This window comes from Ornithorhynchus anatinus, chromosome X1, assembly GCF_004115215.2.
Source record: "Ornithorhynchus anatinus isolate Pmale09 chromosome X1, mOrnAna1.pri.v4, whole genome shotgun sequence".
Taxonomy (NCBI): domain Eukaryota; kingdom Metazoa; phylum Chordata; class Mammalia; order Monotremata; family Ornithorhynchidae; genus Ornithorhynchus; species Ornithorhynchus anatinus.
Window position 1 is genome coordinate 16,397,173 of NC_041749.1, and position 17,353 is coordinate 16,414,525.

Below are 17,353 nucleotides of genomic sequence, written 5' to 3' on the forward strand. Positions count from 1 at the left end.
TTATAATAATAATAATAATAATAATAGTGTTTTTTAAGGATTTACTATGTGCCCCAAGCACTGTACCTAAAGTTGGTGTAAATACAATATAGGCAGATCATTCGTTCATTCAGAGAAGCAGCGTGGCTCAGGGGGACAGAGCCCGGGCTTGGGAGTCAGAGGTCGTGGGTTCGAATGCCGGCTCCGCCCCTTGCCAGCTGGGTGACTGTGGGCGAGTCACTTCGCTTCTCTGGGCCTCAGTTACCTCAACTGTAAAATGGGGATTAAGATGGTGAGCCTCACGTGGGACAACCTGATGACCCCGTATCTACCCCAGCGCTTAGAACAGTGCTCTGTACATAGTAAGCGCTTAACCAATACAACATTATTATTCATAGCAAAATGTTTATAACAATAATAATAATAATAATAATAAGAATAATGGTGTTTTTAAGGGTTTACTATGTGCCCCGAGCACTGTACCCAAAGTTGGTGTAAATACAAAATAGGCAGATCATTCATTCATTCATTCATTCATTCATTCATTCATTCAGAGAAGCAGCCTGGCTCAGTGGCAAGAGCCCAGGCTGGGGAGTCAGAGGTCATGGGTTCGAATCCCGGCCCCGCCACCTGTCAGCTGTGTGACTGTGGGCGAGTCACTTCACTTCTCTGGGCCTCAGCGCCCTCATCTGTAAAATGGGGATGAAGACCGGGAGCCTCACGTGGGACAACCCGATGACCCTGTAGCTACCCCCACGCTTAGAGCAGTGCTCGGCACATAGTAAGCGCTTAACAAATACCAACATCATTATTAATTTTGGCATTTTATTAAGAGCTTACTACGTGCCAGGCGCTCTACTAAGCGCTGGGGTGGATACACGCAAATCGGGTTGGACACAGTCCCTGTCCCACGTGGGGCTCACAGTCTCGATCTCCATTTTCCAGATGAGGTCACTGAGGTCCAGAGAAGTGAAATGCCTTACCCAAAGTCACACAGCGGGCAGATGGTGGAGCCGGGATTAGAACTCATGACCGTCTGACTCCCAGGCCCATGCTCTCTCTACTGGAGAGAAGCAGCGTGGCTCAGTGGAAAGAGCCTGGGCTTGAGAGTCAGAGGTCATGGGTTTGAATCCCGGCTCTGCCCCTCGTCAGCTGGGTGACTGTGGGCGAGTCACTTCGCTTCTCTGGGCCTCAGTGACCTCATCTGGAAAATGGGGATGAAGACCGTGAGCCTCAGGTGGGACGACCTGATTGATGACCCTGTATCTACCCCAGCGCTTAGAACGGTGCTCGGAGGCACATACCCCTCTCCCTTCCCCTCCCCTCAGCACCGTACTCGTCCGCTCAACTGTATATATTTTCGTTACCCTATTTATTTTGTCAGTGAGATGTACGTCACCTCGATTCTATCTATTTGCTATTGTTTCAATGAGACGTTCATCCCCTCGATTCTATTTATCGCCATCGTTCTCGTCCGCCCGTCTCCCCCGATCGGACCGTGAGCCCGTCAGAGGGCGGGGACCGTCTCTATCCGTTACCGATTTGTCCATTCCAAGCGCTTAGTCCAGTGCTCTGCGCATAGTAAGCCCTCAATAAATACTACTGAGTGAATGACTGAAGGAATAGTAAGCGCTTAACAAATACCAACATTTTTTTTTTTCTTTCTTGGTGGGGCTGGACGTCGTAACGCTTTTACCAAAGGAAGAGGAGAGGTGACACCATTACCTCAACAGAGCCCAGGTCTACCAGGAGACCGAGAGCGTTGAAAATGGTGCGACGCTCCTAGCTGCTTGGAGTGGAGCGCGGTAGGAACCACGCTGAGCCCTGCTGTTCCAATCCGAATGCAGGGGGCTGCGGGACTGACGGATTAAACCTTCGTTAACGGTCGGTCTCATTAGCTGCGCGAGTGGAAGTGCAGCCAGATTTCCTGTGAGAACAGATCCCTGGGCCGGGTGGGGCCGTGCATCCCGGCACTTGGATACCGGCCAGAGCTTTCTCGTTGAGCGTGAGGAACCTCTCCTTAGGTGGAGCGAGTAAATATATTCCCAGAACTGCCGCTCTCCGGGTGGCAGGCATCTAACGAGGTTTAGCCCTGCCCTCCGGGGCCTGGTGCACTTTGATTCTCTCCGGGACTTCTGTCCAGGTGTTTTTTCCACTCATTCTGGCCAGTTATCGAGCCACCCGGTTTTCCCAAACCGGGTACATCGTCTTGAGTCCAGCCCGCTCTACTTTGCCAAATTTCCTTTAATTAACCGCCCCCACCCCCCCCCCCCGCCCCCCACACACACACACGCTGATCCCTTAAAATGTCCTTCCTCTGCCCCATGTTCACACCCCTTGAAACTGTGCACGATGAACTGTTATCTCCTCCCAACACCTTAGTCATCCCCCGGACACACAAACAACACGTACGGCGGGTCTCGAACTGCCCAACGAACCCCCTCTCTGGTTTCAGAAAGCTGGGGCTCCTCCTCGTTAGGGGTCCCCGGTCCAGATTTGAAGTTGGAGGGCAAAGAAAGCCCTGTCTCTCACCCCCTCGTACAATCTACTCTGTGCAAGAGCAAAATCGAGCGTAGCGTTCATTAACCTCAGGGCTTCCCAGCAGAGAGCTCCAGGATCTTCAGGCCCGTGCTCGGTAGGGTGAGAGAGAAAATACGGAGAGATATATAATGTGGACACACACAGGCCTGCGTTACATGTACCGAGGGTGAGAGCGTGAGTGTATTTTTTATTTATACCCCCTACCGTACGTAAATGAAGTCCACTGGATGTATAGTGAGCGGAGACGGCAGAGAGCCTTCAACGTTGAGTTTTGGCCTTTGGGTGTTGGAACTGGGTCTCGTTACTCTCTTCTCTTTGAGGTTTTCTCCTAGGATTCCCTTCTGGTCTCTGTTGCCCCACGTCCTCTACGGAATTCTTCCTACCGGGGCATTTGAGTGGGTTTATTTGAACGGACATTCGAGCGGTCTCCCCTTCTGGACTGTAAGCTCGTTGCGGGCAGGGAAGGTGTCCGTTCCCTCTGTTGTATCGAATCCCAAGCGCTTAGCACGGTGCTCTGCACACTGCAAGTGCTCAATAAATACCACTGACGATGGTGATGACGATGATGCCACCAAAGGGCCCAAGCGCGGGAGTCCCTCGACCTGTAATCCCGGCTTGGCCGCTTGCCTGCTGTGTGACCACGGGCAAGTCGCTTGACTTGATCTCCCTGTTCCTCTGTTTCCTTATCTGCAAAATGGGAATTATAATACCTGCCTTCCTACCTACACGGGGTTGTTGTGAGGACAGAGATGCCAGTCTCTCTGAGACTGAGGGCGCCGTACAAAAAACAAGCTATTCTAAGTACAGGGGGTGTTCCTGGTGAATGCTCCGTGAAGATGATCGGTTCATATACGCATTCGCTCCAATACTACTAAATAAAAATAATGATAATGTTGGTATTTGTTAAGCGCTTACTAGGTGCAGAGCACTGTTCTAAGCGCTGGGGGAGATAGAGGGTGATCGGGTTGTCCCCCGTGGGGCTCACCGTCTTAATCCCCATTTTACAGATGAGGTAACTGAGGCCCAGAGAAGTGAAGTGACTTGCCCACAGTCACACTGCTGACAGGTGGCGGAGCCGGGATCCGAACCCGTGACCCCCGACTCCAAAGCCCGTGCTCTTTCCACTGAGCCACGCTACTAAATCCCACCAAACAGTAACTCCGGGCCAACGTTCAGCTCTCCTGGTTTCAAATAGGGCCAAATATATCTGATACGAACAACTCTCCTTAATTACGATGAATGATCTTATGTTCTAGAAGCTGTCCTGACCCCCGAAAGAGAACGTACAGCGGCTTAGATTTTCAAAAAGAACTGATCGGGAATATGAAAAGCGGGGAAGAGGGGCGGGGGAAGAAGAGAGGGATGTAAAAATCTAGTGCCCACCACCTCAAGCTTCTCAAATCCCAACTGAAAGAGCATCGAGGGCAGTGCCCATCACTTCCCTAGCTGGCACAGAGCGCTCTGAAAGAAGCGGTTGATGGGGCAAAAGAAGAACTAAAGAGTAGAGAAGAAAGACATTTCGAAGACCCCGCTCCACTCCAGAGTTGACCCCCCCCGGGACAGAAGTGACCTCTCGGCTGATTTCTGAAGCTCTTCATTATCCCTTCCACAAACCTGAAACACTCCACCCTTCCGGCTGACTCCTCTAACCTGTCTCTTGAGCAACCTCATTTCCGGCGTAATCGGTTTCCCCACGACAACTTCACGTCAGAGGAAACAGGTCTGAAGCCAGAGTACAGGCAAAACTGGAGCGTCGGAGGTGTCGTGGGTAGGATCCATATTGCCACTATTAAAATAATTGCTTGGGGGGGGGGGGGTGATTTCCCGTCTTCTTTCTTCTCCAAACCTCAAGCGGCACAGGTGGCCGGGCCGCTGGCCAGGGGACCATCTTTTGGGCATCAGAGTGGGCACGGAGACCGGGAGAGGAGGCAAGCCCTGTGGCAACTGCTGCCAGAGGGAGAAGGCCAAAATGAGCACATAATAATAATGTTGGTATTGGTTAAGCACTTACTGTGAGCAGAGCACCGTTCTAAGCGCTGGGTAGATACAGGGTCCATCAGGTTGTCCCCCGGGAGGCTCACGGTCTTCATCCCCATTTTACCGATGAGGTCACTGAGGCACAGAGAAGTGAAGTGACCTGCCCGCAGTCGCACGACTGACGAGTGGCAGAGGCGGGATTCGAACTCATGACCTCTGACTCCCAAGCCCGGGCTCTTTCCACTGAGCCGAGCTGCTTCTCGTGGTTCACGTGACAGCACTGGTTGGCTCAGCTTGCTGCAGAAGGGACAGTGGGAATCTCTCTTGATCCCCGGCCTTGCCAATCAATCGATCAGTGTATTTATTGAGCACTTACTGCGTACAGAGCACTGTACTAAGCCCTCGGGAGAGTACAGTATCACAATCCAATGCTCACATTCACCGCCCACAGTGAGCTCACAGTCTAGCCGGGGAGCTTATAGTCTAGAGCACTGTACTGAGTGCTTGGGTGAGTAATAATACTAAATCAGTCGGATTTCCTGAGCACTTACTGTGTGCAGAGCACTGTACTAGGCTCTTGGGAGAGCACGATATAGCAATCCAACGGACACATTCCCCGCCCACAGAGAGCTGCCAGTCTAGATGGGGAGCTTACGGTCCAGAGCACTGTACTAAGCACTTGGGTGTGTATTAATAATAATAATAGTATTCATTTATTTCGTTATTTTGTTAATGAAATGTACATCGCCTCGATTCTATTTACTTGCTATTGTCTTAATGAGACGTTCATCCCCTCGATCCTATTTATCGCCGTGGTTCTCGTCCGTCCGTCCGCCCCGATCAGACCGTGAGCCCGTCAGAGGGCGGGGACCGTCTCTATCCGTTACCGATCTGTCCATTCCAAGCGCTTAGTCCAGTGCCCCGCACAGAGTAAGCGCTCAATAAATACCGCTGAACCAATGAATATCCGTTAAATGCTTATTATGCGTCAAGCACCGTTCTCAGCGCTGGGGTAGATATAAGCTCATTGGGTTGGACACAGTCCCTGTCCCCCACGGGGCTCACAGTCCTCATCCCCACTGCAACAGAATAAGCGGGCACGTTCCCCGCCGATAAGGAGCTTACAGTCTACGGGTTGCCCTTCGACAGCCTGTAACGTACCCGGGCGACTCCACCCTTGCCCTACTTCCTCCCTTTCCCAGGGTGGGCGGCCCGAGAAACCGGTCGAAGACGTTATTGGGTTAATGAAAAGCCTGATCCGGCCCGAGAGGAAATTGCCGACGACCACGCTGAACTTTGTTCCCAAGACTGTGTGATGCAGAGCTCTGAGATAGACAGCGCTTAGCTCCACTCTTCCGCGTGGGATGACCGTCTGCCTGCTTCCTGCTCACCCCTGCCAACCATCCCGAGGGAAAGCACCGTCTGACGGATGTAGGCTTCGAGGCCGTCCGTCACCTCGCCCCTTCCTACCTCTCCTCCCTTCTCTCTTTCCACCGCCCACCCCGCGCGGTCCGCTCCTCCGCCGCCCGCCTCCTCGCCGGCCCCCGGTCTCGCCCGTCCCGCCGTCGACCCCCGGGCCGCGTCCTCCCGCGGTCCCGGGACGCCCTCCCTCCTCACCTCCGTCAATCTGATTCGCTTCCCCTCTTCGGATCCCTACTTAAAGCTCACCTCCTCCGAGAGGCCCGCCCAGACTGAGCTCCCCCCCTTTCTCCCTCTGCTCCCTCTACCCCGTCCTTCACCTCTCCGCAGCTAAACCTCTTCTCCCCACTTTCCCTCTCCTCCTCCCCCTCTCCCGTCCCACCCCCTCGGCGCCGTACTCGTCCGCTCGACTGTATCTATCTTCGTCACCCTATCTATTGCGCTTAATGAGATGTACATCGCCCTGATTCTATTCATTTGCCGTTGTTTTAATGTTGGTATTTGTTAAGCGCTCACTACGCGTCAAGCACTATTCTAAGTGCCGGGGTAGGTAAAGGGTAATCAGGTTGCCCCTCACAGTTTTAATCCCCATTTTCCAGATGAGGTAACTGAGGCACAGAGAAGGTCACACAGCAGACAAGGGGCGGAGCCGGGATTAAAACCCACGTCCTCCGACTCCAAAGCCCGGGCTCTTCCCACTAAGCCATGCTGCTTCTATAGCTCCCCAGCTTGACGGCAGACTCCTTGAGGGTTTGTGTCTGCTAAGTCTCTTGTACTCTCTCAAGGGCTCAGTACAGTGCTCTGAATATAGTAGGCCCTAATTCGAATCCAGGCTCTGCCACTCGTCGGCTGTGTGACTGTGGGCAAGTCACTTAACTTCTCTGCGCCTCAGTTCCCTCATCTGGAAAATGGGGATTAAGACTGGGAGCCTCATGAAGGACAACCTGATTCCCCCTGTGTCTACCCCAGCGCTTAGGACGGTGCTCGGCACATAGTAAGCGCTTAACAAATACCGACATTATTATGAATACTATCGACGGTTTGACTTGGACAGAGAAGCAGTGTGGCCTAGCGGATAGAACCTGGGCTCGGGAGTCAGAAGGATTGGGGTTCTAATCCCAGCTCCACCACTTGTCTGCTGGGTGACCTTGGGTAAGTCCCTTCACTTCTCTGTGCCTCAGTGACCTCATCTACAAATGGGGATTAAAACTGTGAGCCCCATATGGGAAAGTGAGTGTGTCAACCCGATTTGCTTTTATCCACCCCAGTGCTTAGTACAGTGCCTGGCACATAGTAAAAGCTTAACAGATGCCATAATTATCGCTCTCATTCTTATTACTGATTGAAAGCTGGAACCCTCTAGACTGTAAACTCGTCCCTCTAGACCGTAAACTCGTTGTGGCAGGTAATGTGTCCGTTTCTTGTTATACTGTACTCTCCCAAGTGCTCAGTAATAATGTTGGTATTTGTTAAGCGCTTACTACGTGCAGAGCACTGTTCTAAGCGCTGGAGGAGATACAAGGTAATCAGGTTGTCCCACGTGAGGCTCACGGTCTTAATCCCCATTTTCCAGATGAGGGAACTGAGGCCCAGAGAAGTAAAATGACTTGCCCGCAGTCACACGGCTGACGAGGGGCAGAGCTGGGATTCGAACCCGTGACCTCGGACCCCCTAGCCGGTGCTCATTCCACTGGGCCACGCTGCTCGGCACAGTGCTTTGCACACAGTAAGCCCTCAATAATAGTAGTAACGATGGTAATGGTATTTGTTAAGCACTTACTATGTGTGAAGCACTGTTCTAAGCTCCGGTGGGGGGTAGAAGGTGATCAGTCTGTCCCACGTGGGGCTCACGGTCTTCATCGCCATTTTACAGATGAGGTAACTGAGGCACAGGGAAGTTAAGTGACTCGCCCCAAGTCACCCAGCGGACGAGTGGCAGAGCCGGGATTAGAACCCATGATCTCTGAGATTAGAACCCATGATCTCTGACTCCCAAGCCCCTGCTCTTTCCACCGAGCCACGCCGCTACTCTGTATTTATTGCTTCTCAATAACTACGATCGAACGACTGACCGAGTGAAGTCGTTTTCCCTCTTCTCTTGGTCTGGGCTATTTTGGATGGTTCTGTGTTTCGGCGGTCTACCACCTCTGTTGTGTTCATTCGTTCAATCGTATGTATTAAGCGCCTACCGTATGCAGAGCGCTTCACCTTGCCATTCATTCATTCAAGAGTATTTACTGAGCGCTTACTCTGTGCAGGGCACTGGACTAAGTGCTTGGAATGGACAAGTCGGTAACGGATAGAGACGGTCCCTGCCCTCTGACGGGCTTAACGGTCTGATCGGGGGAGACGGACGGACGAGAACGATAGTACATTCGCTTTGTACGGTGCTCTGCACTTAAGTATTCAATATATACCACTGATTGACTGACTGATTCTATATCCATTTTGATGAGTTGACCAGTTTGGAGAAACAACGGTTGGGTCCGGATTCACGAAGGTCTTCAGAGACCTGAGGGACGCTGAAAATTACCCTCCTCGTTAGACCGTAAGTTCTTGGAAGGCAAGGTTTTTGATTTCTCCTATGTGCTTCCAAATAAAGAGAGAGAAGTGGTATTTGTTAAGTGCTCACTGTCCTAAGCGCTGGGGAGACGCAAGGGGATCAGGACGGCCCGCGTGGGGCTCACAGTTTTAATCCCCATTTTCCAGATGAGGTCCCTGAGGCACAGAGAAGTGAAGTGACTTGCCCGAAGTCACACAGCTGGCAAGCGGAGGAGCCGGGATTCGAACCCATGACCTCTGACTCCCAAGCCCGGGCTCTTTCCACTGAGCCCTGCTGCGTACTACGCTGTTCTGCTTCCGGGGTGCCCGGTGAGTATCGGAAACTGCTGTCCGACTCTCTTAAGAAAAGTCTTGAGACTGTTTCCCAGGGACCAAGAAATCCATCCCACTGATTCCCACTTAGACCGTGGGCTCCCCGTAGGACCTGATTATCTGGTAAAAACCCCAGCATTTATCACAGAGCTTGGCACACAATAGGCACCTAGCAAATAGACGCTACATCAACCGGTGGCATTTCTTGAGCACTTAATGCGTGCAGAGCATCGTACTAAGCACTTGGGAGAGGACGACAGACTTAGTAGGCAGGTTCCCTGCCCACACCAAGATTACAGTCTAGAGAACTGTAAATACTATTATTATCATTATCATCATCATTATTATTATCATCTCTTTGTCACTGCTTTCAAAATTGAAAGCAACACCGGGCCTCACTAAGCCCTTTAAATTTCTAAGCCCAATGTGGGAAGGGAATGGGTAAAACAACTCAGTTATACTGTTATATTATACTCTCCCAAATGCTTAGTACAGTGTTCTGCACACAGTAAGTGCTCGATAAATACAATCGATCGATCGATTCCTGGGCCAGACAGAGAATGCAGCAGGGGCTGCCTCCCCAAAGTCTTCCAAACCCCCTAATAATCGTGATAACTGCGGTATCGGTAAAGTGCTTACTGTGAGCCAAGCACTGTACCGGCAGCGTGGCTCACTGGAAAGAGCCCGGGATTGGGAGTCCGCGGTCCTGGGTTCGAATCCCGGCTCGGCCGCCCGCCAGCTGTGTGACTTTGGGCAAGCCACCGAACTTCTCTGTGCCTCAGTTCCCTCATCTGTAAAATGGGGATTAAAACCGTGAGCCCCACGTGGGACAATCCGATCACCTTGTAGCCCCCCAGCGCTTAGAACAGTGCTCTGCACGTAGTAAGTGCTTAACAAATACCACCATTATTATTATTACTAAGCTCTGGGGTACATACAGGATAATCAGGTCCCACCTGGGGCCCACGGGGAGCTTATCCAGAGGAGGAGACAGACAGTAACAGCGATGAATAAATTATACGTATATAAGTGCTGTGGGGCTGAGGGAGGGCTCAATAAATAGGGCGAATCCAAGTGCAGAAGGGAGTGGGAGAAGAAGAAATGAGGGCTTAGTCGGGGAAGGCCTCTTGGAGGAGATGGGTTTTGAATAAGGCTTTGAAGGTGGGGAGAGTGATCGTCCGTTGGGTTGTTGGCTACGAAGAGAGGGCGTCCCAAGCCGGAGGCGGGACGTGGGCCAGAGATCGGGGGCCCGACAGAAGAGATGGAGGTACAGTGAGTAGGTTGGCATCAGAGGAGCGAGGCGTGCGGGCTGGATTGTGGAAGGAGAGCAGAGAGGTGAGGTGGTAGGGGGCGAGACGACTGAGGGCTTTAAAGCCGACGGGAAGGGGTTTATCTTGGTTGAGGGGTGGATGGGCGACCGGAGGGTCTTGAGCAGTGGGGAAACACGAATCCGACGGGGATTGAATCCGCATTTTACAGATGAGGGAACTGAGACACGGAGAAGTGACTTGTCCAAGGTCCCACGGCAGGTAAATGGCGGAGCCTGAATTAGAACCCAGGTCCTCTGGCTCCCAAGCCCTGGCTATTTCCACTAGGCCACGCTGCTTCCCCTAGATGCCGGCAGGTTGGCGGGCTCCGGCCGGCTCCCGGGCCGGGAACAGGCTGCCGTCTCACCCAGAGATGTCTTCAAAAGATGGCAGGGAATTAAACCGCAGCACCTCGGGATACCCCGGGCTGAGCTCGTCAGCCACAGCGAAGCAGCACGGCGTAGTGGATAGAGCACGGGCCCGGGAGTCCGAAGGACCTGGGTTCTAATCCCGGCGCCACCACACGTCTGCCGTGGGAACCCGAGGGAGTCATTTCACGTCTCTTGGCCTCGGTCACTTCGTCTGCAACGAGGGGATGGAGACTGTGAGTCCCACATGGGGCAGGAACTGGGTTGAACCTGATTTGTTGGTATCCAACCCCGTGCTTAGTACGGAGTAAGCGCTTAACAAATACCATTACCGTCGTTATTATTATTATTACTAAGTTGGGCTCCACAACCGAGCAGCCACCCTTCCTCCTGGGAGAGCAATTACCGCCCACAAACCTCGGGGCTCAGTGCCGTGATGTGGCCCATTAAGAAGCCACCTAATGGTCCTGTTTCCAAGCCCCAAGTCCCGATAACTCGAAGGCGTGTCTGACACGGAGAAGGGGAAGGTGTCATTACTCACCTCAAACGATGCCCAGATATCCAGGGGATGGAGCAAGGGCTCGCGAGTCAGAAGGCCTTGGGTTCTAGATCCCGGCCCTGTCACTTATCTACTGATAACCTCGGGAAAGTCACTTCACCGGGACTCTGTTCCCTCATCTGGAAAAGGGGACTAAGACTGTGAGACCCTTGTGGGACGGGGACTGTGTCCAAGCTGAATCGCTTCTGTAATTTTATTTATTTGTACCGATATCTGTCTTCCCCATTCTAGACTCCGAGCTCGTCGTGGGCAGGGAATGTCACCGTTTATTGTAGTATTGTACTTTCCCAAGCGCTTAGTCCAGTGCTAAACAAGTACAGTTGAATGAATGTATCTTCCCCAGGGCCTAGTATAGTGCCTGGCACGTAGTAAGTGCTCAACCAATATGATTTTTTTAAAAGTCTTTTAGTTCTGGTCACACGGTGAGATGGGGAAGGTAAAAGTCTGCTGGCTGGGAGCAAAAGGCCCATGTATGTGGTGGAAACCAAACCCCACCAGTCTCTGCCGCTCTAGGGAAAGGAAATGGATTCTGTCCTGCACAAGAGGGACTCCAGCTAGTGCCAGACAAATGCAAAATAATCTCCTGTTCCAGGCGCCTGGGTTTCGAAACCCTGGGGTAACTAACACAAAAGAAAATTCCTCTGCCGGACACACCCAGGGAGAAGGGGAACAGAGGTGAGCCAAGTGGCTGATAGCTAAGGGAGCATGATATCTGATCCACGGAGGGGAGCGGTGGAGGGAGAATCTGGGTGAGGACTGGTTAAGTTAGGAGACCAGGCAGAAGTGTGCCACCCTCCTAAAGAACAAGCACCCTCCCTTAGCTCCCCTAGGGGCAAAGAACGTGTGGCTCCAGGGCAAAAATAACAATAATAATAATAGTTGTGCTATTTGTTGCGTGCTTACTATGTGCCAGGCGCTGTTCTGAGAGTTGGGGTAGATACAAGATCATCAGGTGGGACACAGTCCCCGTCCCGTATGGGGCTCCCCCTCTTAATCCCCATTTTCCAGATGAGGACACTGAAGCCCGGAGAAGAGAAATGACTTACCCAAGATCGCACAGCAGAGAAGCGGCAGAGCCGGGATTAGAACTCAGGTCCTTCTGACTCTCAGGCCCGGTCTCCATCTACTAGGCCACGCTGCGGGAGTCCAGGTCCCAGGGTAGTTTACCCGAGGCTCGCCCAAGAAGGAACGTGCGTCGTTCAACCTTGCCAGGACACCGACCTCTGACCGTTACCCAAAAAAGAGCGTTCCTCCGTACCTGTGTGCTCCTCAGAACCCTGTCACCCCGGCAGGGCAGACGGGGGAAAGCCGCAAAGGAAGCTCACGCGGCTTGGTGGATAGAGCTTTGTACAGCGTTTGGAACTTAGTAAGCGCTCAATAAATACCATTCAATGAATAGAGCTTGGGCCTGGGAGTCGGAAGATCATGGACTCTAATCCTGGCTCTCTGCCACTTGTCTGCTTTGTGACCGTGGGCGAGTCATTTCATGTCTCCGTGCGTCCGTTACCTCAACTGTATAATGGGGATTGAGACTGAGAGCCCCACGTGGGACAGGGACTGTGTCCGACTTGATTTGCTTGTAACCGCCCCAGTGCTGAGTACAGTGTCTGGCACATCATAAGTGCTTAACATTCATTCATTCATTCATTCGATAGTATTTATTGAGCACTTACTATGTGCCGGGCACTGTACTAAGCGCTTGGAATGGACAAATCGGTAACAGATAGAGACGGTCCCTGCCCTTCGACGGGCGCACAGTCTAATTAGTAGTAGTATTACTATTATTAGGTGGGCAGCCATCTGCGGGCAGCTCCTCAGTTCCGGACCAAGCCGTTCTTTGCCCACCGAGCCCCGGGAGCAGTTAGAGGGGAGAAGTCCTTGGGTGGGAGGAGAGGAGGAAGCCGCTCGTCCTCTAGACTGTAAGGTTGTTGCAGGCAGGGAATGTGTCTTTTGTTTTGTGGTACTGTATTCTCCCAAGCTCTTAGTACAGTGCTCCGAAGAGTTAAGCGTTCAATAGATATGATCGAACGAATGGATTCTGTTGCTTTCTTTCCGTCCCTAAAGCCTGAAAGCAAGCCCGGCCGGCCGGTAGCCGAAGGGATCCGTCCTTTACCATTTCTGTTCCCGGTCGCGAATCTGTGAGGCGGAGGTCCCCGTTCCAGCTAGAGGGTTCAATTATGCAGCAATCAATCATCAATGGTATTTACTGAGCGCTTACTGTGTGAAGAGCACCATACTAAATGCTTGGGAGAGTACAGTACAACGAGCCGGTGGCCACGTTCCCCGCCCAGAGTGAGCTTCCGGCGGGAAGATCCCTGACAGAGCCACTTTGCTTGGGATCCTGGACTTTTAAATTATAAATCACCAGGCAGATGAAATTTAGATCAAAGCAGGTGAGGCATTTCCAGGTCTTTAACACACGCTCACGCACGCTCACACACCAGCTGCAGAGCACGAAGGTCGCAGAAGCAAACGTTAACCTCTTCCTGGTCCCCGCCCCGGTTCGGTTCAGCCGACCGTGGGACCCGAAGGCCGAAGATTCCCTCTGCGATAGCCTCCGGAACTCTATCTGGCAGGGTTGCAAAACGGCCCGAGACGAAAAGGGTTTCCCTGGCAACCTAAAGCTCCCAGCTGACTTCCCTCTCAGTCCGTGTTTTCCTCGGAATCGTGTTACCGGATCTCAGCCTCAAAGATGAATTTGACCATCCTCCTGACGGCGAACGCTTCCCTCTGCCTGCCATAGCTTCCCCGGGATCCCTGGCTCTTTCCCTTCCTCCGTCTTCCCCCTAGCTGTTCCGCAACCCCCCGGATTCCAAACACACGCAGCTGCCCACAGCACAGCATATAAATACGCAAAGTGTCCTTCACAGTCCCAAGCCTCTGCTTTGTTACTTGATTTCCTTTGGAGGCAGGGTCTAATCCCTTTAGCCTCTCAACTATTTTTTCCTCTTGCCAGATTCTAAAAAAGCCCTCCGTGCAGAAGTTACTTCCTGACTCTACAGTACACACAAATTTCTCTCCCAGGGTTTCCAGGAACACTTCTCCCTGTCATTCGAAAGAAGCAGCATTGCCTAGTCCATAGATTAGCGCTTAGAAAAGCCCATAGTAAGCGCTTAACGGATACCCATAATTATTATTCTTAATTACTATAGAGCACGGGCCTGGGAGTCAGAAGGCCCTGGCTTCTAATCCCGGCTCCGCCACTCGTCTGCTGGATGACCTCGGGCAAGTCACTTCATTCTCTAAGCCTCGGTTACCTCATCTACCAAATGGGGATGAGGACCGTGAGCTACAGGTGGGAAGTGGACTACGTCCAACCTTATTAGCTTGTATCTATCCCGGGGCTTAATCCAGTGGATGGCACACAGTAAGTGCTTACCAGATACCGTAAAAAATAAAAGGCGGCAAAGATATCCAGGACCAAAGTCCAGATGCCGGCACACCGCGCTCCTCCGCTGCTCACCTTCTCACTGCGCCTCGTTCTCGCCTGTCCCATCGTCGACCCGGGGTCCACGTCCCACCTCCGGCCCGGAACGCCCTCCCTCCCCAGGTCTGCCGATCACACTTCCCCCTTCAAAGCCCTACTGAAGGTTCACCTCCTCCGGGAGGCCTTCCCAGACTAAACCCCCCTTTTCCTCGGCTCCCCCTCTCCCCACCTCGCCCCGACTCGTTCCCTTTGCTCTACCCCCCCCCCCCATCCCACTGCACTTGCGTATATATATATATGTTCATACCTATGATTCTATTTATATTAATACTTGTTTTACTTGTTCTGATGTGTATCTATAGGGGAGGGAGACTAATACCTAAATATAGCCCTACAACTTTCTCAACATTGTCCTGTTCATTCGTTCCTTCGGTTCATTCAGTCGTATTTATTGAGCGCTCATTGTGTGCAGAGCACCGTATTAAGGCTTGGAAAGTTCAATTCAGCAACAGATAGAGACGATCCCTGCCCACAGTGGGCTCACAGTCCAGAAGTGGGGAGACAGACAACAAGACAAGTAAATAGGCATTAATAGAAAGAAATGGAATGATAGATATGTACCTATATTGACAAGTGCTGCGGGGTCTGGGTAAAGGGAGAAAGTTGGGGTGACGGGGAGAGCTGAGGAAAAGGGGGGCTTGGTCCGGGAAGGCCTCCTGGAGGCCTTTCAGTTCTTGTTCCTCTCTTGTCTTACTCTAATGTAGACAAGGAGGTCAGTAGGGAACAAAAGTCAGGTCTAATTTCCTCATCCGACAATGTTATCGTGGGCCAGCTCAGCTCCCCCGAACTATTTCGTGGTTTTGGTCTTCAGTCAGTGACGGCTGCTTTAATGAGACTGCTTACATTAGAGGGGCAGGCTGAAGTCACGGTGATGGTTTCTGTTACAGGTGCAATTTCCAGTGTCACGGGGGGCGGGGGGGGGGGGGGGAAACTGGAAAGCGGGGAGAGGACACGGGTGCGGCGGAAGCTCTCGGCTGCTACTCTATCTAGGTCACCCTTTGTGTGAACAGAAAAGTGGGCGCTTGTTATGGGCTTGAAGATCTGTGGGTGGAAGATGGCAGGGTGGGTCTATCCGCCCGATAGCGTTCACTGGGAGTGTTTATGATTGGGGGATGTGTGTGTGTGAGAGAGAGAGAGAGAGAGGGATTTAGCGATTTGGCTGTTGAAGTGGGGTTGACGCCTGTGTTAGAGTGTATCTGCTGCACATGGCAAGCGCTACATAAATATGATCGACTGATTAATTTACTTGGACTAACGGGTTGCCTGGGTTTTATCAATGTGTATATATATCCATAATTCTTTTTATCTATTTCGATGGCATTGACGCCTGTCTAGTTGTTTTGTCTGGTTGTCCGTCTCCCTCTTCTAGACTGCGAGCCCGTTGGGTGGGGATTAATAATGTCGGTATTTGTTATGCGCAGAGCACTGTTCTAAGCGCCGGGGTAGACGGAGGGTAATCAGGATGTCCCACGTGAGGCTCACAGTTAGTTCCCCATTTTGCGGATGAGGTAACTGAGGCCCAGAGAAGCGAAGTGACTCGCCCACAGTCACCCAGCTGACGAGCGGCAGAGCCGGGATTCGAACCCATGACCCCCGACTCCCAAGCCCGGGCTCTTTCCACTGAGCCACGCTGCTTCCCTCTCTGTTGCCGAACTGTACTTTCCAAGCGTTTAGTCCAGCGTTCACAGTAAGTGCTCGATAGATATGACTGAATGAATTCTCTCCCAAGCGCTCAGTCCAGTGCTCTGCACACAGTAAGCGCTAGAAACAGCATAGCCTAGTGGCAAGAGCGCGGGCTTGGGAGAAAGAGGACGTCGGTTCTAACCCCAGCTCCGCCGCCCGTCAGCTCCGTGACCTTGGGCAAGTCATTTCGCTTCTCCGGGCCTCGGTTAGCTCATCTGTAAAATGGAGAATGAGACGGTGAGACCCACATGGGATAACCTGATCACCTTGCAGCCAAAGCCCTGAGAGCTCACCTCCTCCAGGAGGCCTTCCCAGACCGAGGCCCCCTTTCCCTCTGCTCCTCCTCCCCAGTCCCCCCTCTCCCGCCCTCCGCTCTTCCCCCTTCCCCTCCCCTCAGCACTGTGCGTATCTGTACATATTATTTGTTACCCTATTTATTTTGTTAATGATGTGTATAGCTCTATGATTCTATTTATCTTGATGTTGTTTCGTTTTGTTCCGTTTTGCTGTCTGTCTCCCCGGTTTAGACGGTGAGCTCGTCACTGGGCAGGGATTGTCTCTCTCTGTTGCCCAACCGTCCATTCCAAGCGCTTAGTACAGTGCTCCGCACATAGTAAATGCTCAATAGATACTATCGAATGAATGAATTGGTGGATTTTGATGGTAGTGATGTCTGTCTACTTGTTGTGTTTTGTCATCTGTCTCCCCGCTCTAGACTGCGAGCCCCTTGTCGGGTAGGGATCGACTGTTGCCGAATTATACTTTCCAAGCGCTTGGTACAGTGCTCGGCTCACAGTAAGCGCTCGGCACACAGTAAGCGCTCAGTAAATACGACCGAATGAATGAACACCCTGCGGCTCAGAACAGTGCCTGGCACAGAGTAGGTGTCTAACAAATACCATAATAATGAGCGGATGGAATGGATGAACGGGCCTGGCCAAGGGTGGCCTGTGAAGCTCTCGCTGTTCCCCCGGTAGCGGTCGGGGCCGGACGGGCCGGACGGGCAGGACGGGCCGGACCGGCCGCTCCCGCTCCCACAACCCCTCCCCCCGGCTCCACTCGTCCCTGCTCCACCTCCGGACCACCCAGTCCTCCCCCCAGCCCCCTCGGCCGGGGATGGAGGTGCCCAGGATGGGGAGGGGCCGGATGGGCCAGGCAG